At 47.7% G+C, this 25,973-nt stretch overlaps 27 non-coding genes and 5 pseudogenes across 27 annotated transcripts; all 32 read right to left on the bottom strand.

Annotated features, from left to right (window-relative positions):
- Positions 1-18: 18 nt before the first annotated feature.
- Positions 19-136, bottom strand: LOC115791323 (U5 spliceosomal RNA). Its single transcript, XR_004020869.1, has one exon. It is a non-coding gene; the product is annotated as a U5 spliceosomal RNA (small nuclear RNA).
- Positions 137-613: 477 nt separating this feature from the next.
- LOC115791401 (U2 spliceosomal RNA) lies at positions 614-805 on the bottom strand. The gene has a single exon (XR_004020942.1). It is a non-coding gene; the product is annotated as a U2 spliceosomal RNA (small nuclear RNA).
- Positions 806-1,017: 212 nt separating this feature from the next.
- Positions 1,018-1,135, bottom strand: LOC115791319 (U5 spliceosomal RNA). Its single transcript, XR_004020865.1, has one exon. It is a non-coding gene; the product is annotated as a U5 spliceosomal RNA (small nuclear RNA).
- Positions 1,136-1,612: 477 nt separating this feature from the next.
- On the bottom strand, positions 1,613-1,804 carry LOC115791396 (U2 spliceosomal RNA). Its single transcript, XR_004020937.1, has one exon. It is a non-coding gene; the product is annotated as a U2 spliceosomal RNA (small nuclear RNA).
- Positions 1,805-2,018: 214 nt separating this feature from the next.
- LOC115791336 (U5 spliceosomal RNA) lies at positions 2,019-2,135 on the bottom strand. The gene has a single exon (XR_004020881.1). It is a non-coding gene; the product is annotated as a U5 spliceosomal RNA (small nuclear RNA).
- Positions 2,136-2,612: 477 nt separating this feature from the next.
- LOC115791386 (U2 spliceosomal RNA) lies at positions 2,613-2,803 on the bottom strand. The gene has a single exon (XR_004020928.1). It is a non-coding gene; the product is annotated as a U2 spliceosomal RNA (small nuclear RNA).
- Positions 2,804-3,015: 212 nt separating this feature from the next.
- LOC115791322 (U5 spliceosomal RNA) lies at positions 3,016-3,133 on the bottom strand. The gene has a single exon (XR_004020868.1). It is a non-coding gene; the product is annotated as a U5 spliceosomal RNA (small nuclear RNA).
- A 477-nt stretch (positions 3,134-3,610) lies between these two features.
- LOC115791385 (U2 spliceosomal RNA) lies at positions 3,611-3,801 on the bottom strand. The gene has a single exon (XR_004020927.1). It is a non-coding gene; the product is annotated as a U2 spliceosomal RNA (small nuclear RNA).
- Positions 3,802-4,014: 213 nt separating this feature from the next.
- LOC115791340 (U5 spliceosomal RNA) lies at positions 4,015-4,132 on the bottom strand. The gene has a single exon (XR_004020885.1). It is a non-coding gene; the product is annotated as a U5 spliceosomal RNA (small nuclear RNA).
- Positions 4,133-4,609: 477 nt separating this feature from the next.
- LOC115791384 (U2 spliceosomal RNA) lies at positions 4,610-4,800 on the bottom strand. The gene has a single exon (XR_004020926.1). It is a non-coding gene; the product is annotated as a U2 spliceosomal RNA (small nuclear RNA).
- A 214-nt stretch (positions 4,801-5,014) lies between these two features.
- LOC115791349 (U5 spliceosomal RNA) lies at positions 5,015-5,132 on the bottom strand. The gene has a single exon (XR_004020892.1). It is a non-coding gene; the product is annotated as a U5 spliceosomal RNA (small nuclear RNA).
- A 477-nt stretch (positions 5,133-5,609) lies between these two features.
- On the bottom strand, positions 5,610-5,800 carry LOC115791383 (U2 spliceosomal RNA). Its single transcript, XR_004020925.1, has one exon. It is a non-coding gene; the product is annotated as a U2 spliceosomal RNA (small nuclear RNA).
- A 212-nt stretch (positions 5,801-6,012) lies between these two features.
- Positions 6,013-6,129, bottom strand: LOC115791335 (U5 spliceosomal RNA). The gene has a single exon (XR_004020880.1). It is a non-coding gene; the product is annotated as a U5 spliceosomal RNA (small nuclear RNA).
- Positions 6,130-6,606: 477 nt separating this feature from the next.
- On the bottom strand, positions 6,607-6,798 carry LOC115791400 (U2 spliceosomal RNA). Its single transcript, XR_004020941.1, has one exon. It is a non-coding gene; the product is annotated as a U2 spliceosomal RNA (small nuclear RNA).
- A 212-nt stretch (positions 6,799-7,010) lies between these two features.
- LOC115791321 (U5 spliceosomal RNA) lies at positions 7,011-7,128 on the bottom strand. Its single transcript, XR_004020867.1, has one exon. It is a non-coding gene; the product is annotated as a U5 spliceosomal RNA (small nuclear RNA).
- Positions 7,129-7,605: 477 nt separating this feature from the next.
- LOC115791382 (U2 spliceosomal RNA) lies at positions 7,606-7,796 on the bottom strand. Its single transcript, XR_004020924.1, has one exon. It is a non-coding gene; the product is annotated as a U2 spliceosomal RNA (small nuclear RNA).
- A 213-nt stretch (positions 7,797-8,009) lies between these two features.
- On the bottom strand, positions 8,010-8,126 carry LOC115791334 (U5 spliceosomal RNA). Its single transcript, XR_004020879.1, has one exon. It is a non-coding gene; the product is annotated as a U5 spliceosomal RNA (small nuclear RNA).
- Positions 8,127-8,603: 477 nt separating this feature from the next.
- On the bottom strand, positions 8,604-8,794 carry LOC115791381 (U2 spliceosomal RNA). The gene has a single exon (XR_004020923.1). It is a non-coding gene; the product is annotated as a U2 spliceosomal RNA (small nuclear RNA).
- Positions 8,795-9,008: 214 nt separating this feature from the next.
- On the bottom strand, positions 9,009-9,124 carry LOC115791352 (U5 spliceosomal RNA). Its single transcript, XR_004020895.1, has one exon. It is a non-coding gene; the product is annotated as a U5 spliceosomal RNA (small nuclear RNA).
- A 478-nt stretch (positions 9,125-9,602) lies between these two features.
- LOC115791305 (uncharacterized) lies at positions 9,603-9,819 on the bottom strand (annotated as a pseudogene).
- Positions 9,820-15,080: 5,261 nt separating this feature from the next.
- Positions 15,081-15,168, bottom strand: LOC115791312 (uncharacterized; annotated as a pseudogene).
- A 213-nt stretch (positions 15,169-15,381) lies between these two features.
- Positions 15,382-15,499, bottom strand: LOC115791325 (U5 spliceosomal RNA). Its single transcript, XR_004020871.1, has one exon. It is a non-coding gene; the product is annotated as a U5 spliceosomal RNA (small nuclear RNA).
- A 477-nt stretch (positions 15,500-15,976) lies between these two features.
- Positions 15,977-16,199, bottom strand: LOC115791308 (uncharacterized; annotated as a pseudogene).
- A 5,266-nt stretch (positions 16,200-21,465) lies between these two features.
- LOC115791314 (uncharacterized) lies at positions 21,466-21,559 on the bottom strand (annotated as a pseudogene).
- A 213-nt stretch (positions 21,560-21,772) lies between these two features.
- LOC115791333 (U5 spliceosomal RNA) lies at positions 21,773-21,889 on the bottom strand. Its single transcript, XR_004020878.1, has one exon. It is a non-coding gene; the product is annotated as a U5 spliceosomal RNA (small nuclear RNA).
- Positions 21,890-22,366: 477 nt separating this feature from the next.
- LOC115791379 (U2 spliceosomal RNA) lies at positions 22,367-22,557 on the bottom strand. Its single transcript, XR_004020921.1, has one exon. It is a non-coding gene; the product is annotated as a U2 spliceosomal RNA (small nuclear RNA).
- A 213-nt stretch (positions 22,558-22,770) lies between these two features.
- LOC115791332 (U5 spliceosomal RNA) lies at positions 22,771-22,887 on the bottom strand. Its single transcript, XR_004020877.1, has one exon. It is a non-coding gene; the product is annotated as a U5 spliceosomal RNA (small nuclear RNA).
- Positions 22,888-23,364: 477 nt separating this feature from the next.
- LOC115791378 (U2 spliceosomal RNA) lies at positions 23,365-23,555 on the bottom strand. The gene has a single exon (XR_004020920.1). It is a non-coding gene; the product is annotated as a U2 spliceosomal RNA (small nuclear RNA).
- Positions 23,556-23,767: 212 nt separating this feature from the next.
- LOC115791353 (U5 spliceosomal RNA) lies at positions 23,768-23,884 on the bottom strand. The gene has a single exon (XR_004020896.1). It is a non-coding gene; the product is annotated as a U5 spliceosomal RNA (small nuclear RNA).
- A 477-nt stretch (positions 23,885-24,361) lies between these two features.
- On the bottom strand, positions 24,362-24,552 carry LOC115791380 (U2 spliceosomal RNA). The gene has a single exon (XR_004020922.1). It is a non-coding gene; the product is annotated as a U2 spliceosomal RNA (small nuclear RNA).
- A 213-nt stretch (positions 24,553-24,765) lies between these two features.
- LOC115791331 (U5 spliceosomal RNA) lies at positions 24,766-24,882 on the bottom strand. Its single transcript, XR_004020876.1, has one exon. It is a non-coding gene; the product is annotated as a U5 spliceosomal RNA (small nuclear RNA).
- A 477-nt stretch (positions 24,883-25,359) lies between these two features.
- LOC115791307 (uncharacterized) lies at positions 25,360-25,584 on the bottom strand (annotated as a pseudogene).
- Positions 25,585-25,973: the final 389 nt, after the last annotated feature.

The following is a 25,973-nucleotide window of genomic DNA, read 5'->3' as shown; positions in this document are numbered from 1 at the left end:
TAAAAACAAAAAGAAGATGGCCCGGCCGGGTGGCAGAGCCCCCCAAAAATAAGCACAACTCGCTTAGCATCGCTCTCCACGGAAGTCTTTAGTAAAAGGCGAAAGACTTGTGCGTTATGAAGAGAAGCCAGAAAACGTGTCTCTCTCGCCTCCCCAGAGGCCATAGTGATGCCTAGTTCCGGCCACCGGCGTCATGGTGGCCCCTGTTTGGTTTGCAGAACTCGGGCCCCGCCTGCTCGTCTCCGTAGCAGTAAAAATCAGGCCTGGCTGTTTGTGGCGGACCCACGACTGGAGACCAAAGGGTAAATGGACTGGTTCTCTTGCAGCGCTCTTCCACTGTGCTCGAGCGCTCAAAGTGCCTTCATACAATGTGTCTCACTCGCCCATTCACACTACGCGCTAAGTGCTGTCCATCTAACATTTGCGCGCACATTCACACTGCGACGGACACACTTGGAGCACGTCGGGGCTCAGCACCTCGCCCGAGGATACTTTGACGATAAACGAACCTTTCCTTGAACCAACTGGATCGAAAGCTTCACGAGACTTCCGCCGCCCGTGGCTGCAGATGACCTCAAACGGCCTCGACTTTTTGCTTTTCCACAAGGTCCGCGGAGAGGGCACCGTTCCCGGAGGCGCTGCAATACCGGGTCGATGCGTGGAGCGGATGGAGCGAGCCCCTTATTCGGCTCCCTATTCTAAAAATGCATTTAATATGTCGCCCCCCGCATCAGGGGCGTATCAGATATTAAACTGATAAGAACAGATACTACACTTGATCTTAGCCAAAAGGCCGAGAAGCGATGGGCTCCTTCGTCTTCCTGGCTGGGCCGCCTTCCCGGGACACGTCTCGCTTGTGACGGTGCGCTATTTCAATTGGCTCCCAGGGAGGCAGCTTTGACCTCGAAGCTCCGCCCACACTTAGCCACAGCGAGCACACGAGAGGCCTGTCGTGCCTCTGTGCTCGCTTACGTCCGTGCGTGTCTTTTTTTTTTCCTTTAAAAACAAAAAGAAGATGGCCCAGCCAGGTGGCAGAGCCCCCCAAAAATAAGCACAACTCGCTTAGCATCGCTCTCCACGGAAGTCTTTAGTAAAAGGCGAAAGACTTGTGCGTTATGAAGAGGAGCCAGAAAGCGTGTCTCTCTCGCCTCCCCGGAGGCCATAGTGATGCCTAGTCCCGGCCACCGGGGTCATGGTGGCCCCTGTTTGGTTTGCAGAACTCGGGCCCCGCCTGCTCGTCTCCGTAGCAGTAAAAATCAGGCCTGGCTGTTTGTGGCGGACCCACGACTGGAGACCAAAGGGTAAATGGACTGGTTCTCTTGCAGCGCTCTTCCATTGTGCTCGAGCGCTCAAAGTGCCTTCATACAATGTGTCTCACTCGCCCATTCACACTACGCGCTAAGTGCTGTCCATCTAACATTTGCGCGCACATTCACACTGCGACGGACACACTTGGAGCACGTCGGGGCTCAGCACCTCGCCCGAGGATACTTTGACGATAAACGAACCTTTCCTTGAACCAACTGGATCGAAAGCTTCACGAGACTTCCGCCGCCCGTGGCTGCAGATGACCTCAAACGGCCTCGACTTTTTGCTTTTCCACAAGGTCAGCGGAGAGGGCACCGTTCCCGGAGGCGCTGCAATACCGGGTCGATGCGTGGAGCGGATGGAGCGAGCCCCTTATTCGGCTCCCTATTCTAAAAATGCATTTAATATGTCGCCCCCGCATCAGGGGCGTATCAGATATTAAACTGATAAGAACAGATACTACACTTGATCTTAGCCAAAAGGCCGAGAAAGCGATGGGCTCCTTCGTCTTCCTGGCTGGGCCGCCTTCCCGGGACACGTCTCGCTTGTGACGGTGCGCTATTTCAATTGGCTCCCAGGGAGGCAGCTTTGACCTCGAAGCTCCGCCCACACTTAGCCACAGCGAGCACACGAGAGGCCTGTCGTGCCTCTGTGCTCGCTTACGTCCGTGCGTGTCTTTTTTTTTTTCCTTTAAAAACAAAAAGAAGATGGCCCGGCCAGGTGGCAGAGCCCCCCAAAAATAAGCACAACTCGCTTAGCATCGCTCTCCACGGAAGTCTTTAGTAAAAGGCGAAAGACTTGTGCGTTATGAAGAGGAGCCAGAAAGCGTGTCTCTCTCGCCTCCCCGGAGGCCATAGTGATGCCTAGTCCCGGCCACCGGGGTCATGGTGGCCCCTGTTTGGTTTGCAGAACTCGGGCCCCGCCTGCTCGTGTCCGTAGCAGTAAAAATCAGGCCTGGCTGTTTGTGGCGGACCCACGACTGGAGACCAAAGGGTAAATGGACTGGTTCTCTTGCAGCGCTCTTCCATTGTGCTCGAGCGCTCAAAGTGCCTTCATACAATGTGTCTCACTCGCCCATTCACACTACACGCTTAGTGCTGTCCATCTAACATTTGCGCGCACATTCACACTGCGACGGACACACTTGGAGCACGTCGGGGCTCAGCACCTCGCCCGAGGATACTTTGACGATAAACGAACCTTTCCTTGAACCAACTGGATCGAAAGCTTCACGAGACTTCCGCCGCCCGTGGCTGCAGATGACCTCAAACGGCCTCGACTTTTTGCTTTTCCACAAGGTCAGCGGAGAGGGCACCGTTCCCGGAGGCGCTGCAATACCGGGTCGATGCGTGGAGCGGATGGAGCGAGCCCCTTATTCGGCTCCCTATTCTAAAAATGCATTTAATATGTCGCCCCCGCATCAGGGGCGTATCAGATATTAAACTGATAAGAACAGATACTACACTTGATCTTAGCCAAAAGGCCGAGAAGCGATGGGCTCCTTCGTCTTCCTGGCTGGGCCGCCTTCCCGGGACACGTCTCGCTTGTGACGGTGCGCTATTTCAATTGGCTCCCAGGGAGGCAGCTTTGACCTCGAAGCTCCGCCCACACTTAGCCACAGCGAGCACACGAGAGGCCTGTCGTGCCTCTGTGCTCGCTTACGTCCGTGCGTGTCTTTTTTTTTTTCATTTAAAAAAAAAAGAAGATGGCCCGGCCGGGTGGCAGAGCCCCCCAAAAATAAGCACAACTCGCTTAGCATCGCTCTCCACGGAAGTCTTTAGTAAAAGGCGAAAGACTTGTGCGTTATGAAGAGAAGCCAGAAAACGTGTCTCTCTCGCCTCCCCATAGGCCAGAGTGATGCCTAGTTCCGGCCACCGGCGTCATGGTGGCCCCTGTTTGGTTTGCAGAACTCGGGCCCCGCCTGCTCGTGTCCGTAGCAGTAAAAATCAGGCCTGGCTGTTTGTGGCGGACCCACGACTGGAGACCAAAGGGTAAATGGACTGGTTCTCTTGCAGCGCTCTTCCACTGTGCTCGAGCGCTCAAAGTGCCTTCATACAATGTGTCTCACTCGCCCATTCACACTACGCGCTAAGTGCTGTCCATCTAACATTTGCGCGCACATTCACACTGCGACGGACACACTTGGAGCACGTCGGGGCTCAGCACCTCGCCCGAGGATACTTTGACGATAAACGAACCTTTCCTTGAACCAACTGGATCGAAAGCTTCACGAGACTTCCGCCGCCCGTGGCTGCAGATGACCTCAAACGGCCTCGACTTTTTGCTTTTCCACAAGGTCAGCGGAGAGGGCACCGTTCCCGGAGGCGCTGCAATACCGGGTCGATGCGTGGAGCGGATGGAGCGAGCCCCTTATTCGGCTCCCTATTCTAAAAATGCATTTAATATGTCGCCCCCGCATCAGGGGCGTATCAGATATTAAACTGATAAGAACAGATACTACACTTGATCTTAGCCAAAAGGCCGAGAAGCGATGGGCTCCTTCGTCTTCCTGGCTGGGCCGCCTTCCCGGGACACGTCTCGCTTGTGACGGTGCGCTATTTCAATTGGCTCCCAGGGAGGCAGCTTTGACCTCGAAGCTCCGCCCACACTTAGCCACAGCGAGCACACGAGAGGCCTGTCGTGCCTCTGTGCTCGCTTACGTCCGTGCGTGTCTTTTTTTTTTTCCTTTAAAAACAAAAAGAAGATGGCCCGGCCGGGTGGCAGAGCCCCCCAAAAATAAGCACAACTCGCTTAGCATCGCTCTCCACGGAAGTCTTTAGTAAAAGGCGAAAGACTTGTGCGTTATGAAGAGGAGCCAGAAAGCGTGTCTCTCTCGCCTCCCCGGAGGCCATAGTGATGCCTAGTCCCGGCCACCGGGGTCATGGTGGCCCCTGTTTGGTTTGCAGAACTCGGGCCCCGCCTGCTCGTCTCCGTAGCAGTAAAAATCAGGCCTGGCTGTTTGTGGCGGACCCACGACTGGAGACCAAAGGGTAAATGGACTGGTTCTCTTGCAGCGCTCTTCCATTGTGCTCGAGCGCTCAAAGTGCCTTCATACAATGTGTCTCACTCGCCCATTCACACTACACGCTAAGTGCTGTCCATCTAACATTTGCGCGCACATTCACACTGCGACGGACACACTTGGAGCACGTCGGGGCTCAGCACCTCACCCGAGGATACTTTGACGATAAACGAACCTTTCCTTGAACCAACTGGATCGAAAGCTTCACGAGACTTCCGCCGCCCGTGGCTGCAGATGACCTCAAACGGCCTCGACTTTTTGCTTTTCCACAAGGTCAGCGGAGAGGGCACCGTTCCCGGAGGCGCTGCAATACCGGGTCGATGCGTGGAGCGGATGGAGCGAGCCCCTTATTCGGCTCCCTATTCTAAAAATGCATTTAATATGTCGCCCCCGCATCAGGGGCGTATCAGATATTAAACTGATAAGAACAGATACTACACTTGATCTTAGCCAAAAGGCCGAGAAGCGATGGGCTCCTTCGTCTTCCTGGCTGGGCCGCCTTCCCGGGACACGTCTCGCTTGTGACGGTGCGCTATTTCAATTGGCTCCCAGGGAGGCAGCTTTGACCTCGAAGCTCCGCCCACACTTAGCCACAGCGAGCACACGAGAGGCCTGTCGTGCCTCTGTGCTCGCTTACGTCCGTGCGTGTCTTTTTTTTTTTCCTTTAAAAACAAAAAGAAGATGGCCCGGCCAGGGTGGCAGAGCCCCCCAAAAATAAGCACAACTCGCTTAGCATCGCTCTCCACGGAAGTCTTTAGTAAAAGGCGAAAGACTTGTGCGTTATGAAGAGGAGCCAGAAAGCGTGTCTCTCTCGCCTCCCCGGAGGCCATAGTGATGCCTAGTCCCGGCCACCGGGGTCATGGTGGCCCCTGTTTGGTTTGCAGAACTCGGGCCCCGCCTGCTCGTGTCCGTAGCAGTAAAAATCAGGCCTGGCTGTTTGTGGCGGACCCACGACTGGAGACCAAAGGGTAAATGGACTGGTTCTCTTGCAGCGCTCTTCCACTGTGCTCGAGCGCTCAAAGTGCCTTCATACAATGTGTCTCACTCGCCCATTCACACTACGCGCTAAGTGCTGTCCATCTAACATTTGCGCGCACATTCACACTGCGACGGACACACTTGGAGCACGTCGGGGCTCAGCACCTCACCCGAGGATACTTTGACGATAAACGAACCTTTCCTTGAACCAACTGGATCGAAAGCTTCACGAGACTTCCGCCGCCCGTGGCTGCAGATGACCTCAAACGGCCTCGACTTTTTGCTTTTCCACAAGGTCAGCGGAGAGGGCACCGTTCCCGGAGGCGCTGCAATACCGGGTCGATGCGTGGAGCGGATGGAGCGAGCCCCTTATTCGGCTCCCTATTCTAAAAATGCATTTAATATGTCGCCCCCGCATCAGGGGCGTATCAGATATTAAACTGATAAGAACAGATACTACACTTGATCTTAGCCAAAAGGCCGAGAAGCGATGGGCTCCTTCGTCTTCCTGGCTGGGCCGCCTTCCCGGGACACGTCTCGCTTGTGACGGTGCGCTATTTCAATTGGCTCCCAGGGAGGCAGCTTTGACCTCGAAGCTCCGCCCACACTTAGCCACAGCGAGCACACGAGAGGCCTGTCGTGCCTCTGTGCTCGCTTACGTCCGTGCGTGTCTTTTTTTTTCCTTTAAAAACAAAAAGAAGATGGCCCGGCCAGGTGGCAGAGCCCCCCAAAAATAAGCACAACTCGCTTAGCATCGCTCTCCACGGAAGTCTTTAGTAAAAGGCGAAAGACTTGTGCGTTATGAAGAGGAGCCAGAAAGCGTGTCTCTCTCGCCTCCCCGGAGGCCATAGTGATGCCTAGTCCCGGCCACCGGGGTCATGGTGGCCCCTGTTTGGTTTGCAGAACTCGGGCCCCGCCTGCTCGTGTCCGTAGCAGTAAAAATCAGGCCTGGCTGTTTGTGGCGGACCCACGACTGGAGACCAAAGGGTAAATGGACTGGTTCTCTTGCAGCGCTCTTCCACTGTGCTCGAGCGCTCAAAGTGCCTTCATACAATGTGTCTCACTCGCCCATTCACACTACGCGCTAAGTGCTGTCCATCTAACATTTGCGCGCACATTCACACTGCGACGGACACACTTGGAGCACGTCGGGGCTCAGCACCTCACCCGAGGATACTTTGACGATAAACGAACCTTTCCTTGAACCAACTGGATCGAAAGCTTCACGAGACTTCCGCCGCCCGTGGCTGCAGATGACCTCAAACGGCCTCGACTTTTTGCTTTTCCACAAGGTCAGCGGAGAGGGCACCGTTCCCGGAGGCGCTGCAATACCGGGTCGATGCGTGGAGCGGATGGAGCGAGCCCCTTATTCGGCTCCCTATTCTAAAAATGCATTTAATATGTCGCCCCCCGCATCAGGGGCGTATCAGATATTAAACTGATAAGAACAGATACTACACTTGATCTTAGCCAAAAGGCCGAGAAGCGATGGGCTCCTTCGTCTTCCTGGCTGGGCCGCCTTCCCGGGACACGTCTCGCTTGTGACGGTGCGCTATTTCAATTGGCTCCCAGGGAGGCAGCTTTGACCTCGAAGCTCCGCCCACACTTAGCCACAGCGAGCACACGAGAGGCCTGTCGTGCCTCTGTGCTCGCTTACGTCCGTGCGTGTCTTTTTTTTTTCCGTTAAAAACAAAAAGAAGATGGCCCGGCCGGGTGGCAGAGCCCCCCAAAAATAAGCACAACTCGCTTAGCATCGCTCTCCACGGAAGTCTTTAGTAAAAGGCGAAAGACTTGTGCGTTATGAAGAGAAGCCAGAAAACGTGTCTCTCTCGCCTCCCCAGAGGCCAGAGTGATGCCTAGTTCCGGCCACCGGCGTCATGGTGGCCCCTGTTTGGTTTGCAGAACTCGGGCCCCGCCTGCTCGTCTCCGTAGCAGTAAAAATCAGGCCTGGCTGTTTGTGGCGGACCCACGACTGGAGACCAAAGGGTAAATGGACTGGTTCTCTTGCAGCGCTCTTCCACTGTGCTCGAGCGCTCAAAGTGCCTTCATACAATGTGTCTCACTCGCCCATTCACACTACGCGCTAAGTGCTGTCCATCTAACATTTGCGCGCACATTCACACTGCGACGGACACACTTGGAGCACGTCGGGGCTCAGCACCTCGCCCGAGGATACTTTGACGATAAACGAACCTTTCCTTGAACCAACTGGATCGAAAGCTTCACGAGACTTCCGCCGCCCGTGGCTGCAGATGACCTCAAACGGCCTCGACTTTTTGCTTTTCCACAAGGTCAGCGGAGAGGGCACCGTTCCCGGAGGCGCTGCAATACCGGGTCGATGCGTGGAGCGGATGGAGCGAGCCCCTTATTCGGCTCCCTATTCTAAAAATGCATTTAATATGTCGCCCCCGCATCAGGGGCGTATCAGATATTAAACTGATAAGAACAGATACTACACTTGATCTTAGCCAAAAGGCCGAGAAGCGATGGGCTCCTTCGTCTTCCTGGCTGGGCCGCCTTCCCGGGACACGTCTCGCTTGTGACGGTGCGCTATTTCAATTGGCTCCCAGGGAGGCAGCTTTGACCTCGAAGCTCCGCCCACACTTAGCCACAGCGAGCACACGAGAGGCCTGTCGTGCCTCTGTGCTCGCTTACGTCCGTGCGTGTCTTTTTTTTTTCCGTTAAAAACAAAAAGAAGATGGCCCGGCCAGGTGGCAGAGCCCCCCAAAAATAAGCACAACTCGCTTAGCATCGCTCTCCACGGAAGTCTTTAGTAAAAGGCGAAAGACTTGTGCGTTATGAAGAGGAGCCAGAAAGCATGTCTCTCTCGCCTCCCCGGAGGCCATAGTGATGCCTAGTCCCGGCCACCGGGGTCATGGTGGCCCCTGTTTGGTTTGCAGAACTCGGGCCCCGCCTGCTCGTCTCCGTAGCAGTAAAAATCAGGCCTGGCTGTTTGTGGCGGACCCACGACTGGAGACCAAAGGGTAAATGGACTGGTTCTCTTGCAGCGCTCTTCCACTGTGCTCGAGCGCTCAAAGTGCCTTCATACAATGTGTCTCACTCGCCCATTCACACTACGCGCTAAGTGCTGTCCATCTAACATTTGCGCGCACATTCACACTGCGACGGACACACTTGGAGCACGTCGGGGCTCAGCACCTCACCCGAGGATACTTTGACGATAAACGAACCTTTCCTTGAACCAACTGGATCGAAAGCTTCACGAGACTTCCGCCGCCCGTGGCTGCAGATGACCTCAAACGGCCTCGACTTTTTGCTTTTCCACAAGGTCAGCGGAGAGGGCACCGTTCCCGGAGGCGCTGCAATACCGGGTCGATGCGTGGAGCGGATGGAGCGAGCCCCTTATTCGGCTCCCTATTCTAAAAATGCATTTAATATGTCGCCCCCGCATCAGGGGCGTATCAGATATTAAACTGATAAGAACAGATACTACACTTGATCTTAGCCAAAAGGCCGAGAAGCGATGGGCTCCTTCGTCTTCCTGGCTGGGCCGCCTTCCCGGGACACGTCTCGCTTGTGACGGTGCGCTATTTCAATTGGCTCCCAGGGAGGCAGCTTTGACCTCGAAGCTCCGCCCACACTTAGCCACAGCGAGCACACGAGAGGCCTGTCGTGCCTCTGTGCTCGCTTACGTCCGTGCGTGTCTTTTTTTTTTTTCCGTTAAAAACAAAAAGAAGATGGCCCGGCCGGGTGGCAGAGCCCCCCAAAAATAAGCACAACTCGCTTAGCATCGCTCTCCACGGAAGTCTTTAGTAAAAGGCGAAAGACTTGTGCGTTATGAAGAGAGCCAGAAAACGTGTCTCTCTCGCCTCCCCAGAGGCCAGAGTGATGCCTAGTTCCGGCCACCGGCGTCATGGTGGCCCCTGTTTGGTTTGCAGAACTCGGGCCCCGCCTGCTCGTCTCCGTAGCAGTAAAAATCAGGCCTGGCTGTTTGTGGCGGACCCACGACTGGAGACCAAAGGGTAAATGGACTGGTTCTCTTGCAGCGCTCTTCCACTGTGCTCGAGCGCTCAAAGTGCCTTCATACAATGTGTCTCACTCGCCCATTCACACTACGCGCTAAGTGCTGTCCATCTAACATTTGCGCGCACATTCACACTGCGACGGACACACTTGGAGCACGTCGGGGCTCAGCACCTCGCCCGAGGATACTTTGACGATAAACGAACCTTTCCTTGAACCAACTGGATCGAAAGCTTCACGAGACTTCCGCCGCCCGTGGCTGCAGATGACCTCAAACGGCCTCGACTTTTTGCTTTTCCACAAGGTCAGCGGAGAGGGCACCGTTCCCGGAGGCGCTGCAATACCGGGTCGATGCGTGGAGCGGATGGAGCGAGCCCCTTATTCGGCTCCCTATTCTAAAAATGCATTTAATATGTCGCCCCCGCATCAGGGGCGTATCAGATATTAAACTGATAAGAACAGATTTTTTTTTTTTTTTTTTTTTTTTTATTATTAATCAAAATTATTTACAAATTCATAAAAGGTAGAGGAAAAGAAAAAGGAACATTTATATCACAAGAACAGAAGGAGAAGGACATAATATCCTCATTACATCATCAAACAATAGTCAATATTCAAATATCAAAACAACAGTATCCATACATGATTCCTTTTTAGTCAAGAGGCGATTGAAATATATCGTTTTAAAAGCCATGCTGTTTTACCCCCTCACCGGAGGACCTCCTAGGATTACGTCCAGAGGGGATCCTCTCCCTTTGCTCCTTCCCTCCATCCTCTCCCGGAGAGCCCGGCCGCCGCCGCAGAGATCTTTTCTGTGTGGCCCCGATTTTCTCCCTCCGCATTCACATAAAGGCGATTCTTCTTTGTGGCAGCGCTTCTTGCCGGGTGCGTGCAGCAAGTTGCAGCGCTACCACCAGGGGGATCTGCCTTTGTGACCTTACCAGCTTGTTCCTTGAAATCCACAAGGCGTAGTTAATCGCTACAATTGTGAGCCATATTTTATCAAATTGTTCTTTTTGTATTTCTTTTGGACTTATTCCATATAGCACCAGCTGATCGCTCAGCAGCCCTTTTGCTGGAAGGTGCGGGAAATTTGAGGAGTCGGCTAAAGCCCACAGATCTACTGCAGCTTTGCAGTCCCATAAAACATGTCTTACTGATTCTGGCTGCATGCAGCCTGGTCTAGGACATACATTGTTAGGGGCCATTCCCCTTGCATGCATAACGGCCCGGACTGGGAGAATCTCATGGACCACCATCCACATAAAATCCTTCAGTGCGTTTGGCAAAACAGCATTGCTTGTATTTAACCAAATTTTTTCGAAATCATCATGTACAATATGCATAATTTTACATGTCTCCTCCCGTGATTTTACAATGGTATTAATTGCACGATGGTCACTGAGTGTGGTCATGTCTTCTTCTTCTAGTTTGTAATGTTTCAAGAATGTCTTTATCATTTCATATGCTGGTGACAGGTTAAAGGCCACTGGACGATTATGCTCTATTTCAATCAGCTTCAAACGTCTCAGATATGCACCAAGTTCATAGTACATCAAAGCCTTCGTCCTTTCGTTTCCTCCTTCTTGCGTCACCATCTTCATGTGCAGTGCTGTATAGTGTCCTCCCAGAATGAGGTGTAAGTCAGGAACGTTTTTTCCGCCTTTCTTCTTCTCCTTCTTCATTATCTGTCTTTTTAGCCTTTCCCATTTTGTATTCCATAAAAAGTAGAACATGCTTCGTTCCAATTTTAAAAGGATCTCTCTAGGTGGAAGAAAAACAACACCTGTTAGTCTCATTAATGATATCATCACTGTTTTTATTATTAGAATTTTACCCTCCATGGTCAGAGTTCTAAGTTACAAAACGCAAAGCACTTTTTAGCTTTTAATGTTATATCAACCCAATTTTGTCTACCTCCACCATCCTTATCGAATTTTATTCCCAATATCTTTCTATTAATATTACTTCCTTTCCAGTCTAATCTTTCCTTTTTCGTCCATGATCCATACATTAAAACTTGTGTTTTTTCTCTATTTATTTTTGATCCAGATGCTTGGCTAAATCGTTCTACAACATCAAAGACCCTTTTAGCAGACCATGTATCCACACAAATTATATTAATATCATCCATGTATAAAATACATTTTGCTGTTAAACCTTTACTTCCTGGTATTTCAAAGCCTTTTATCCATGGATCATCTCTTATTATTTGTGCCAAAGGTTCTATACAAATGATGTAAAGCAGAGCTGACAGAGGACACCCTTGTCTCAAACCTCTCAAGATTTTAATATTTTTTGTCAGAAATCCTTGTACCATAAATTGGCTAGTAATATCTGTATATAAAAGTTTTATCCACCGTATAAATCTTTCAGGAAACTTCATTTTTTCCAATACCTTAATTAAATATGTATGTGAAATTCTATCAAAAGCTTTTTCAAAGTCTAAGTTCAATATCATAACTTTTATATCACGGTCTAGTGTAAAATGTATTATGTCTCTTATCAAAATTAAACCATCTGTGATTTTCCGTCCAGAAACAGCACATGTTTGATCTGGATGTATCACGTGCTTTAAAACAATGGTCGCTCTATTCGCTAAGAGCTTACTAAAAAGTTTACAGTCTACATTCAGTAATGAGATTGGTCTCCAATTCTTTAATTCAGCCTTATCATCTTTTTTATATATTAACTTAACTAGAGCTATTGTAAAGCTCTCTGGTAATCGCGTCATCGTATTGAATTCACTATAAATTTCTAATAGATCTGGGGCAAGAAGATCCCAAAAGACTGCATAATATTCAATCGGGAGCCCATCTATCCCTGGACTCTTGCTTTTTCGGAAAGATTTCATACATTTTGTTAATTCAGTTAAATCAAAGTCCCGTTCAAGAACATTCTCAGCCTGTACCTCTTTTACAATTCTCTGTAGCGTCTCTGTTACTATTACATCTTCTGTCGGTTGGAAACTGTACAAATCTCCATAATAATCCTCCACTATTTCCTTTAGGCCTTCGATTTCATTTACCATATTCCCATCCTTATGTTTTAATTCCGTTATTTCATCCTTTCCTTCCATCACTTTTTTGAAAAAGTATCTTGTACACTTTTCCCCTTCTTCAAGTTCTTTTTCTCTACTTCTAATTATCAGTCCTTTTCCTTCCTCTTCTGCTATTCTCTTCATCTCTTTTTTGATCAATATTATATCCTCGTTGAAATCTAAACCTTGTGTCTGCAATCTATAATAGCACTGTAATCTTTTCTGTAAAATCAGTATTTTTTCTGTCTTTATTTCTCTTTTCCTTTCCTTCGTGTATGAAAAAACTACGCGTTCTTTTCTTTATCATTTCCCACCATTGCAGTCTAGATTCGCATAACTCTTGTATTGTTTGCCAATTTTCATATAATTTTCGGTATTTTTAACGATTTCCGGGTCTTCTAATAAAGCACAATTTAATTTCCAACAACCCTTTCCATACATTCTATTCTTTGATAAAAGTAAAGTACATTGTATCATTACATGGTCTGAAAAAAAAACAGGAATCAGTCGGGCATTTGTTGCTCGACACTGTCTTATAAAAAAATGGTCTATGCGTGATGCTCTTTTCCCATCAGCACTGTACCATGTGAAAACCTGTTGGTCGGGGTGGGTACTTTTAACAATATCTTCTAACTTAAAGTCCGTACATAATTTCTGTAAGAAGTAAGAAGTCTTATCTCTTTTGAACTCTTCACCTGTATTTTTCCTGTCCTCCTTTCTTAAAACACAGTTAAGGTCTCCACACATAACCAAGGGCATTCTTCCAACTAAATATAGTTCCAAGTCACAAAATAGCTTATATCTATCTTGTACTTCATTGTATGCATAAATATTTAAGATTTTTATGTCTGTTCCCGCGTAACTTACCACTGCCATTATGGCTCTACCATCTCTGATCACTTTAGTTTCCTTTATTTTTAATCTTGAACTATTTACCAAGATTGCCACTCCATCATTTCTATTTTCATCCGATCCTGACCATATTGATTTGTAACGCCACTTATCTTCCCATCTGCTATAGTTTTTCTGATACGGCATACCACATTCCTGGAGGCAGATTACATCTGCCTCAATGTTCTCTAAAAAGGAGAAAATACACTGCGCTCTCAGCATCGAATATATACTCCTTACATTTATTGTGGCTATAGTCAGCGTCATCACTAAAATAATGACAAGAATGTAGTCAAATTTTAGTTTACACATTTTTGTCCCCTTTTTTCTATGCCTTCTTTAATGAAGTACAATATTTTTTTTTATATACTTTTCAAGGAGCTTTCTGTATTTCTTGCGAAGTCAGTTCTGACTTTATTTCCATTCTCTTTCTGCCTCTTGTTCTGGAGATAACATCTCTAGTTCGCTTCCTGGTTCTACTCTAACCCTCATTGCCTCGTTCATCGTCCTTCTCTCTTTAGGGGTTGATTGTAGGGAAATTGTCAAAAAGGACAATTCATTTGGTGAATCCATAGGAAAGCATCGTGAGTTATCAATTTCTGAGTCGTCAGAGCTTTCACCATACCGACCTTTCTTTTCCACTAAATCTTGTACCTCCAGAGAGGATTCTGGGACTCCTCTCTTAACTTGTTTAGGGTCTATCCTTTCTTCACAATCTTCCTCTTGTTTATCAGTTCCTTTATTTACACTCGTTTCAGACACATCCTTACTTACTTGTGTATCACTTTCAGATTCACTAGATTGAGGGTAGCTCTCTCGTTGTGGTTCACTTGGAGCACCTTTTCCTTGTTCTTCAATCATCTCTTCTCTCAGGGAGTCAATTACCTCACCAGGTATCAAATCAAGCTGATTACTCACAATGTTTGCTTCCTCTTCTTTTTCCTCCTCTCTCCTCGCTGCCTTCAGCCTGTTTGCAAAAGACTTTGGACAGTTTCGAAAGAGGTGGTCGTCTTTCCCACATAAATTACATGTTCTATTGTTTGTGCAATTCTCCACTGTGTGCCCTATTTGTCTACACTTTCTACATATCACCTGTGTGCATGCCTCCACCAAGTGACCTTGTTCCCCACACCTACGGCATTCCTTTGGTTGTCCTTGATAATATATGTAGCCTCTATTCTCACCCAATACAATCATTTGTGGTATGTGTTTCAAACCATTGTAACCATGTGAGTCCTGCCATTGCTGTACGGGTACTCTCCACGCACAGTTCCAAATCCCATCTATATCCCGTACCTTCACCGGTGGTCCTTTCACTGTACAAAATCTCCCCAACCATACTTTTATGTCCTCTGGGTTTACCGTTTCATTAAACATTTTAACAATAACCATTTTCGACATGTAGTCAGTCAATTTTTCCACCTGAAAGATGGAGAACTTTTCCTTCACTTTTTCAAACCTCAACCAAAATTCCCTTAACTTTGCCGCTGTCATGAAGCTCACATCAAAACCCTTTTTCTGAGGGAGCGCAATGATGCAATTTATGTCGTCTGCAGTGAAATCTAGAACCTTCTGAATCAGTTTTCGTGAGAAATCTATTCTTGACATTTCAAATGTTATCCCATTTTCCTCTTTAAAGAGGAAGCGTACACTTTGGTGTCTTCTGACACCTGTTTGGGGAGCTGCCATCCTAGTGTGAGGGGGGGGGGGACCCCCAGACACAGGAGGGAAGCTTGTAGGAGTCAAAGGAAAAAGGTTGTACTTCCCTGTGATGGTCCTCTTCCAGATGGTAATGATCCCAGGAAATTCTCTCTAAGGATTGGAGCCACTCTCCAAAGCACACCGCGTCGCCAAACCAAAAGCTGCCTCCTCCGTCTCCTTCTTCTACTTCTACTGATAAGAACAGATACTACACTTGATCTTAGCCAAAAGGCCGAGAAGCGATGGGCTCCTTCGTCTTCCTGGCTGGGCCGCCTTCCCGGGACACGTCTCGCTTGTGACGGTGCGCTATTTCAATTGGCTCCCAGGGAGGCAGCTTTGACCTCGAAGCTCCACCCACACTTAGCCACAGCGAGCACACGAGAGGCCTGTCGTGCCTCTGTGCTCGCTTACGTCCGTGCGTGTCTTTTTTTTTTCCTTTAAAAACAAAAAGAAGATGGCCCAGCCAGGGTGGCAGAGCCCCCCAAAAATAAGCACAACTCGCTTAGCATCGCTCTCCACGGAAGTCTTTAGTAAAAGGCGAAAGACTTGTGCGTTATGAAGAGAAGCCAGAAAGCGTGTCTCTCTCGCCTCCCCAGAGGCCAGAGTGATGCCTAGTTCCGGCCACCGGCGTCATGGTGGCCCCTGTTTGGTTTGCAGAACTCGGGCCCCGCCTGCTCGTGTCCGTAGCAGTAAAAATCAGGCCTGGCTGTTTGTGGCGGACCCACGACTGGAGACCAAAGGGTAAATGGACTGGTTCTCTTGCAGCGCTCTTCCACTGTGCTCGAGCGCTCAAAGTGCCTTCATACAATGTGTCTCACTCGCCCATTCACACTACGCGCTAAGTGCTGTCCATCTAACATTTGCGCGCACATTCACACTGCGACGGACACACTTGGAGCACGTCGGGGCTCAGCACCTCGCCCGAGGATACTTTGACGATAAACGAACCTTTCCTTGAACCAACTGGATCGAAAGCTTCACGAGACTTCCGCCGCCCGTGGCTGCAGATGACCTCAAACGGCCTCGACTTTTTGCTTTTCCACAAGGTCAGCGGAGAGGGCACCGTTCCCGGAGGCGCTGCAATACCGGGTCGATGCGTGGAGCGGATGGAGCGAGCCCTTTATTCGGCTCCCTATTCTAAAAATGCATTTAATATGTCGCCCCCGCATCAGGGGCGTATCAGATATTAAACTGATAAGAACAGATTTTTTTTTTTTTTTTTTTTTTTTTTTTTTTATTATTAATCAAAATTATTTACAAATTCATAAAAGGTAGAGGAAAAAGAAAAGGAACATTTATATCACAAGAACAGAAGGAGAAGGACATAATATCCTCATTACATCATCAAACAATAGTCAATATTCAAATATCAAAACAACAGTATCCATACATGATTCCTTTTTAGTCAAGAGGCGATTGAAATATATCGTTTTAAAAGCCATGCTGTTTTACCCCCTCACCGGAGGACCTCCTAGGATTACGTCCAGAGGGGATCCTCTCCCTTTGCTCCTTCCCTCCATCCTCTCCCGGAGAGCCCGGCCGCCGCCGCAGAGATCTTTTCTGTGTGGCCCCGATTTTCTCCCTCCGCATTCACATAAAGGCGATTCTTCTTTGTGGCAGCGCTTCTTGCCGGGTGCGTGCAGCAAGTTGCAGCGCTACCACCAGGGGGATCTGCCTTTGTGACCTTACCAGCTTGTTCCTTGATATCCACAAGGCGTAGTTAATCGCTACAATTGTGAGCCATATTTTATCAAATTGTTCTTTTTGTATTTCTTTTGGACTTATTCCATATAGCACCAGCTGATCGCTCAGCAGCCCTTTTGCTGGAAGGTGCAGGAAATTTGAGGAGTCGGCTAAAGCCCACAGATCTACTGCAGCTTTGCAGTCCCATAAAACATGTCTTACTGATTCTGGCTGCATGCAGCCTGGTCTAGGACATACATTGTTAGGGGCCATTCCCCTTGCATGCATAACGGCCCGGACTGGGAGAATCTCATGGACCACCATCCACATAAAATCCTTCAGTGCGTTTGGCAAAACAGCATTGCTTGTATTTAACCAAATTTTTTCGAAATCATCATGTACAATATGCATAATTTTACATGTCTCCTCCCGTGATTTTACAATGGTATTAATTGCACGATGGTCACTGAGTGTGGTCATGTCTTCTTCTTCTAGTTTGTAATGTTTCAAGAATGTCTTTATCATTTCATATGCTGGTGACAGGTTAAAGGCCACTGGACGATTATGCTCTATTTCAATCAGCTTCAAACGTCTCAGATATGCACCAAGTTCATAGTACATCAAAGCCTTCGTCCTTTCGTTTCCTCCTTCTTGCGTCACCATCTTCATGTGCAGTGCTGTATAGTGTCCTCCCAGAATGAGGTGTAAGTCAGGAACGTTTTTTCCGCCTTTCTTCTTCTCCTTCTTCATTATCTGTCTTTTAGCCTTTCCCATTTTGTATTCCATAAAAAGTAGAACATGCTTCGTTCCAATTTTAAAAGGATCTCTCTAGGTGGAAGAAAAACAACACCTGTTAGTCTCATTAATGATATCATCACTGTTTTTATTATTAGAATTTTACCCTCCATGGTCAGAGTTCTTAAGTTCCAAAACGCAAAGCACTTTTTAGCTTTTAATGTTATATCAACCCAATTTTGTCTACCTCCACCATCCTTATCGAATTTTATTCCCAATATCTTTCTATTAATATTACTTCCTTTCCAGTCTAATCTTTCCTTTTTCGTCCATGATCCATACATTAAAACTTGTGTTTTTTCTCTATTTATTTTTGATCCAGATGCTTGGCTAAATCGTTCTACAACATCAAAGACCCTTTTAGCAGACCATGTATCCACACAAATTATATTAATATCATCCATGTATAAAATACATTTTGCTGTTAAACCTTTACTTCCTGGTATTTCAAAGCCTTTTATCCATGGATCATCTCTTATTATTTGTGCCAAAGGTTCTATACAAATGATGTAAAGCAGAGCTGACAGAGGACACCCTTGTCTCAAACCTCTCAAGATTTTAATATTTTTTGTCAGAAATCCTTGTACCATAAATTGGCTAGTAATATCTGTATATAACAGTTTTATCCACCGTATAAATCTTTCAGGAAACTTCATTTTTTCCAATACCTTAATTAAATATGTATGTGAAATTCTATCAAAAGCTTTTTCAAAGTCTAAGTTCAATATCATAACTTTTATATCACGGTCTAGTGTAAAATGTATTATGTCTCTTATCAAAATTAAACCATCTGTGATTTTCCGTCCAGAAACAGCACATGTTTGATCTGGATGTATCACGTGCTTTAAAACAATGGTCGCTCTATTCGCTAAGAGCTTACTAAAAAGTTTACAGTCTACATTCAGTAATGAGATTGGTCTCCAATTCTTTAATTCAGCCTTATCATCTTTTTTATATATTAACTTAACTAGAGCTATTGTAAAGCTCTCTGGTAATCGCGTCATCGTATTGAATTCACTATAAATTTCTAATAGATCTGGGGCAAGAAGATCCCAAAAGACTGCATAATATTCAATCGGGAGCCCATCTATCCCTGGACTCTTGCTTTTTCGGAAAGATTTCATACATTTTGTTAATTCAGTTAAATCAAAGTCCCGTTCAAGAACATTCTCAGCCTGTACCTCTTTTACAATTCTCTGTAGCGTCTCTGTTACTATTACATCTTCTGTCGGTTGGAAACTGTACAAATCTCCATAATAATCCTCCACTATTTCCTTTAGGCCTTCGATTTCATTTACCATATTCCCATCCTTATGTTTTAATTCCGTTATTTCATCCTTTCCTTCCATCACTTTTTTGAAAAAGTATCTTGTACACTTTTCCCCTTCTTCAAGTTCTTTTTCTCTACTTCTAATTATCAGTCCTTTTCCTTCCTCTTCTGCTATTCTCTTCATCTCTTTTTTGATCAATATTATATCCTCGTTGAAATCTAAACCTTGTGTCTGCAATCTATAATAGCACTGTAATCTTTTCTGTAAAATCAGTATTTTTTTCTTGTCTTTATTTCTCTTTTCCTTTCCTTCGTGTATGAAAAAACTACGCGTTCTTTTCTTTATCATTTCCCACCATTGCAGTCTAGATTCGCATAACTCTTGTATTGTTTGCCAATTTTCATATAATTTTCGGTATTTTTTAACGATTTCCGGGTCTTCTAATAAAGCACAATTTAATTTCCAACAACCCTTTCCATACATTCTATTCTTTGATAAAAGTAAAGTACATTGTATCATTACATGGTCTGAAAAAAAAACAGGAATCAGTCGGGCATTTGTTGCTCGACACTGTCTTATAAAAAAATGGTCTATGCGTGATGCTCTTTTCCCATCAGCACTGTACCATGTGAAAACCTGTTGGTCGGGGTGGGTACTTTTAACAATATCTTCTAACTTAAAGTCCGTACATAATTTCTGTAAGAAGTAAGAAGTCTTATCTCTTTTGAACTCTTCACCTGTATTTTTCCTGTCCTCCTTTCTTAAAACACAGTTAAGGTCTCCACACATAACCAAGGGCATTCTTCCAACTAAATATAGTTCCAAGTCACAAAATAGCTTATATCTATCTTGTACTTCATTGTATGCATAAATATTTAAGATTTTTATGTCTGTTCCCGCGTAACTTACCACTGCCATTATGGCTCTACCATCTCTGATCACTTTAGTTTCCTTTATTTTTAATCTTGAACTATTTACCAAGATTGCCACTCCATCATTTCTATTTTCATCCGATCCTGACCATATTGATTTGTAACGCCACTTATCTTCCCATCTGCTATAGTTTTTCTGATACGGCATACCACATTCCTGGAGGCAGATTACATCTGCCTCAATGTTCTCTAAAAAGGAGAAAATACACTGCGCTCTCAGCATCGAATATATACTCCTTACATTTATTGTGGCTATAGTCAGCGTCATCACTAAAATAATGACAAGAATGTAGTCAAATTTTAGTTTACACATTTTTTGTCCCCTTTTTTCTATGCCTTCTTTTAATGAAGTACAATATTTTTTTTTTATATACTTTTCAAGGAGCTTTCTGTATTTCTTGCGAAGTCAGTTCTGACTTTATTTCCATTTCTCTTTCTGCCTCTTGTTCTGGAGATAACATCTCTAGTTCGCTTCCTGGTTCTACTCTAACCCTCATTGCCTCGTTCATCGTCCTTCTCTCTTTAGGGGTTGATTGTAGGGAAATTGTCAAAAAGGACAATTCATTTGGTGAATCCATAGGAAAGCATCGTGAGTTATCAATTTCTGAGTCGTCAGAGCTTTCACCATACCGACCTTTCTTTTCCACTAAATCTTGTCCCTCCAGAGAGGATTCTGGGACTCCTCTCTTAACTTGTTTAGGGTCTATCCTTTCTTCACAATCTTCCTCTTGTTTATCAGTTCCTTTATTTACACTCGTTTCAGACACATCCTTACTTACTTGTGTATCACTTTCAGATTCACTAGATTGAGGGTAGCTCTCTCGTTGTGGTTCACTTGGAGCACCTTTTCCTTGTTCTTCAATCATCTCTTCTCTCAGGGAGTCAATTACCTCACCAGGTATCAAATCAAGCTGATTACTCACAATGTTTGCTTCCTCTTCTTTTTCCTCCTCTCTCCTCGCTGCCTTCAGCCTGTTTGCAAAAGACTTTGGACAGTTTCGAAAGAGGTGGTCGTCTTTCCCACATAAATTACATGTTCTATTGTTTGTGCAATTCTCCACTGTGTGCCCTATTTGTCTACACTTTCTACATATCACCTGTGTGCATGCCTCCACCAAGTGACCTTGTTCCCCACACCTACGGCATTCCTTTGGTTGTCCTTGATAATATATGTAGCCTCTATTCTCACCCAATACAATCATTTGTGGTATGTGTTTCAAACCATTGTAACCATGTGAGTCCTGCCATTGCTGTACGGGTACTCTCCACGCACAGTTCCAAATCCCATCTATATCCCGTACCTTCACCGGTGGTCCTTTCACTGTACAAAATCTCCCCAACCATACTTTTATGTCCTCTGGGTTTACCGTTTCATTAAACATTTTAACAATAACCATTTTCGACATGTAGTCAGTCAATTTTTCCACCTGAAAGATGGAGAACTTTTCCTTCACTTTTTCAAACCTCAACCAAAATTCTCTTAACTTTGCCGCTGTCATGAAGCTCACATCAAAACCCTTTTTCTGAGGGAGCGCAATGATGCAATTTATGTCGTCTGCAGTGAAATCTAGAACCTTCTGAATCAGTTTTCGTGAGAAATCTATTCTTGACATTTCAAATGTTATCCCATTTTCCTCTTTAAAGAGGAAACGTACACTTTGGTGTCTTCTGACACCTGTTTGGGGAGCTGCCATCCTAGTGTGAGGGGGGGGGTCCCCCAGACACAGGAGGGAAGCTTGTAGGAGTCAAAGGAAAAAGGTTGTACTTCCCTGTGATGGTCCTCTTCCAGATGGTAATGATCCCAGGAAATTCTCTCTAAGGATTGGAGCCACTCTCCAAAGCACACCGCGTCGCCAAACCAAAAGCTGCCTCCTCCGTCTCCTTCTCCTTCTTCTACTTCTACTGATAAGAACAGATACTACACTTGATCTTAGCCAAAAGGCCGAGAAGCGATGGGCTCCTTCGTCTTTCTGGCTGGGCCTCCTTCCCGGGACACGTCTCGCTTGTGACGGTGCGCTATTTCAATTGGCTCCCAGGGAGGCAGCTTTGACCTCGAAGCTCCGCCCACACTTAGCCACAGCGAGCACACGAGAGGCCTGTCGTGCCTCTGTGCTCGCTTACGTCCATGCGTGTCTTTTTTTTTTCCTTTAAAAACAAAAAGAAGATGGCCCGGCCAGGTGGCAGAGCCCCCCAAAAATAAGCACAACTCGCTTAGCATCGCTCTCCACGGAAGTCTTTAGTAAAAGGCGAAAGACTTGTGCGTTATGAAGAGGAGCCAGAAAGCGTGTCTCTCTCGCCTCCCCGGAGGCCATAGTGATGCCTAGTCCCGGCCACCGGGGTCATGGTGGCCCCTGTTTGGTTTGCAGAACTCGGGCCCCGCCTGCTCGTCTCCGTAGCAGTAAAAATCAGGCCTGGCTGTTTGTGGCGGACCCACGACTGGAGACCAAAGGGTAAATGGACTGGTTCTCTTGCAGCGCTCTTCCATTGTGCTCGAGCGCTCAAAGTGCCTTCATACAATGTGTCTCACTCGCCCATTCACACTACACACTAAGTGCTGTCCATCTAACATTTGCGCGCACATTCACACTGCGACGGACACACTTGGAGCACGTCGGGGCTCAGCACCTCGCCCGAGGATACTTTGACGATAAACGAACCTTTCCTTGAACCAACTGGATCGAAAGCTTCACGAGACTTCTGCCGCCCGTGGCTGCAGATGACCTCAAACGGCCTCGACTTTTTGCTTTTCCACAAGGTCAGCAGAGAGGGCACCGTTCCCGGAGGCGCTGCAATACCGGGTCGATGCGTGGAGCGGATGGAGCGAGCCCCTTATTCGGCTCCCTATTCTAAAAATGCATTTAATATGTCGCCCCCGCATCAGGGGCGTATCAGATATTAAACTGATAAGAACAGATACTACACTTGATCTTAGCCAAAAGGCCGAGAAGCGATGGGCTCCTTCGTCTTCCTGGCTGGGCCGCCTTCCCGGGACACGTCTCGCTTGTGACGGTGCGCTATTTCAATTGGCTCCCAGGGAGGCAGCTTTGACCTCGAAGCTCCGCCCACACTTAGCCACAGCGAGCACACGAGAGGCCTGTCGTGCCTCTGTGCTCGCTTACGTCCGTGCGTGTCTTTTTTTTTTCCTTTAAAAACAAAAAGAAGATGGCCCGGCCAGGTGGCAGAGCCCCCCAAAAATAAGCACAACTCGCTTAGCATCGCTCTCCACGGAAGTCTTTAGTAAAAGGCGAAAGACTTGTGCGTTATGAAGAGGAGCCAGAAAGCGTGTCTCTCTCACCTCCCCGGAGGCCATAGTGATGCCTAGTCCCGGCCACCGGGGTCATGGTGGCCCCTGTTTGGTTTGCAGAACTCGGGCCCCGCCTGCTCGTCTCCGTAGCAGTAAAAATCAGGCCTGGCTGTTTGTGGCGGACCCACGACTGGAGACCAAAGGGTAAATGGACTGGTTCTCTTGCAGCGCTCTTCCATTGTGCTCGAGCGCTCAAAGTGCCTTCATACAATGTGTCTCACTCGCCCATTCACACTACGCGCTAAGTGCTGTCCATCTAACATTTGCGCGCACATTCACACTGCGACGGACACACTTGGAGCACGTCGGAGCTCAGCACCTCGCCCGAGGATACTTTGACGATAAACGAACCTTTCCTTGAACCAACTGGATCGAAAGCTTCACGAGACTTCCGCCGCCCGTGGCTGCAGATGACCTCAAACGGCCTCGACTTTTTGCTTTTCCACAAGGTCAGCAGAGAGGGCACCGTTCCCGGAGGCGCTGCAATACCGGGTCGATGCGTGGAGCGGATGGAGCGAGCCCCTTATTCGGCTCCCTATTCTAAAAATGCATTTAATATGTCGCCCCCGCATCAGGGGCGTATCAGATATTAAACTGATAAGAACAGATACTACACTTGATCTTAGCCAAAAGGCCGAGAAGCGATGGGCTCCTTCGTCTTTCTGGCTGGGCCGCCTTCCCGGGACACGTCTCGCTTGTGACGGTGCGCTATTTCAATTGGCTCCCAGGGAGGCAGCTTTGACCTCGAAGCTCCGCCCACACTTAGCCACAGCGAGCACACGAGAGGCCTGTCGTGCCTCTGTGCTCGCTTACGTCCGTGCGTGTCTTTTTTTTTCCTTTAAAAACAAAAAGAAGATGGCCCGGCCAGGTGGCAGAGCCCCCCAAAAATAAGCACAACTCGCTTAGCATCGCGCTCCACGGAAGTCTTTAGTAAAAGGCGAAAGACTTGTGCATTATGAAGAGGAGCCAGAAAGCGAGTCTCTCTCGCCTCCCCGGAGGCCATAGTGATGCCTAGTCCCGGCCACCGGGGTCATGGTGGCCCCTGTTTGGTTTGCAGAACTCGGGCCCCGCCTGCTCGTCTCCGTAGCAGTAAAAATCAGGCCTGGCTGTTTGTGGCGGACCCACGACTGGAGACCAAAGGGTAAATGGACTGGTTCTCTTGCAGCGCTCTTCCACTGTGCTCGAGCGCTCAAAGTGCCTTCATACAATGTGTCTCACTCGCCCATTCACACTACGCGCTAAGTGCTGTCCATCTAACATTTGCGCGCACATTCACACTGCGACGGACACACTTGGAGCACGTCGGGGCTCAGCACCTCGCCCGAGGATACTTTGACGATAAACGAACCTTTCCTTGAACCAACTGGATCGAAAGCTTCACGAGACTTCCGCCGCCCGTGGCTGCAGATGACCTCAAACGGCCTCGACTTTTTGCTTTTCCACAAGGTCAGCGGAGAGGGCACCGTTCCCGGAGGCGCTGCAATACCGGGTCGATGCGTGGAGCGGATGGAGCGAGCCCCTTATTCGGCTCCCTATTCTAAAAATGCATTTAATATGTCGCCCCCGCATCAGGGGCGTATCAGATATTAAACTGATAAGAACAGATACTACACTTGATCTTAGCCAAAAGGCCGAGAAGCGATGGGCTCCTTCGTCTTCCTGGCTGGGCCGCCTTCCCGGGACACGTCTCGCTTGTGACGGTGCGCTATTTCAATTGGCTCCCAGGGAGGCAGCTTTGACCTCGAAGCTCCGCCCACACTTAGCCACAGCGAGCACACGAGAGGCCTGTCGTGCCTCTGTGCTCGCTTACGTCCGTGCGTGTCTTTTTTTTTTCCTTTAAAAACAAAAAGAAGATGGCCCGGCCAGGTGGCAGAGCCCCCCAAAAATAAGCACAACTCGCTTAGCATCGCTCTCCACGGAAGTCTTTAGTAAAAGGCGAAAGACTTGTGCGTTATGAAGAGGAGCCAGAAAGCGTGTCTCTCTCGCCTCCCCAGAGGCCATAGTGATGCCTAGTCCCGGCCACCGGCGTCATGGTGGCCTCTGTTTGGTTTGCAGAACTCGGGCCCCGCCTGCTCGTCTCCGTAGCAGTAAAAATCAGGCCTGGCTGTTTGTGGCGGACCCACGACTGGAGACCAAAGGGTAAATGGACTGGTTCTCTTGCAGCGCTCTTCCACTGTGCTCGAGCGCTCAAAGTGCCTTCATACAATGTGTCTCACTCGCCCATTCACACTACGCGCTAAGTGCTGTCCATCTAACATTTGCGCGCACATTCACACTGCGACGGACACACTTGGAGCACGTCGGGGCTCAGCACCTCGCCCGAGGATACTTTGACGATAAACGAACCTTTCCTTGAACCAACTGGATCGAAAGCTTCACGAGACTTCCGCCGCCCGTGGCTGCAGATGACCTCAAACGGCCTCGAATTTTTGCTTTTCCACAAGGTCAGCGGAGAGGGCACCGTTCCCAGAGGCGCTGCAATACCGGGTCGATGCGTGGAGCGGATGGAGCGAGCCCCTTATTCGGCTCCCTATTCTAAAAATGCATTTAATATGTCGCCCCCGCATCAGGGGCGTATCAGATATTAAACTGATAAGAACAGATTTTTTTTTTTTTTTTTTTTTTTTTTTTTTTTTATTATTAATCAAAATTATTTACAAATTCATAAAAGGTAGAGGAAAAAGAAAAAGGAACATTTATATCACAAGAACAGAAGGAGAAGGACATAATATCCTCATTACATCATCAAACAATAGCCAATATTCAAATATCAAAACAACAGTATCCATACATGATTCCTTTTTAGTCAAGAGGCGATTGAAATATATCGTTTTAAAAGCCATGCTGTTTTACCCCCTCACCGGAGGACCTCCTAGGATTACGTCCAGAGGGGATCCTCTCCCTTTGCTCCTTCCCTCCATCCTCTCCCGGAGAGCCCGGCCGCCGCCGCAGAGATCTTTTCTGTGTGGCCCCGATTTTCTCACTCCGCATTCACATAAAGGCGATTCTTCTTTGTGGCAGCGCTTCTTGCCGGGTGTGTGCAGCAAGTTGCAGCGCTACCACC

This window comes from Archocentrus centrarchus, chromosome 13 (assembly GCF_007364275.1).
Source record: "Archocentrus centrarchus isolate MPI-CPG fArcCen1 chromosome 13, fArcCen1, whole genome shotgun sequence".
In the NCBI taxonomy this organism is placed as follows: Eukaryota; Metazoa; Chordata; class Actinopteri; order Cichliformes; family Cichlidae; genus Archocentrus; species Archocentrus centrarchus.
The sequence above is the reverse complement of the archived record's forward strand: the minus strand, read 5'-3'. Positions and strand labels throughout refer to the sequence as shown.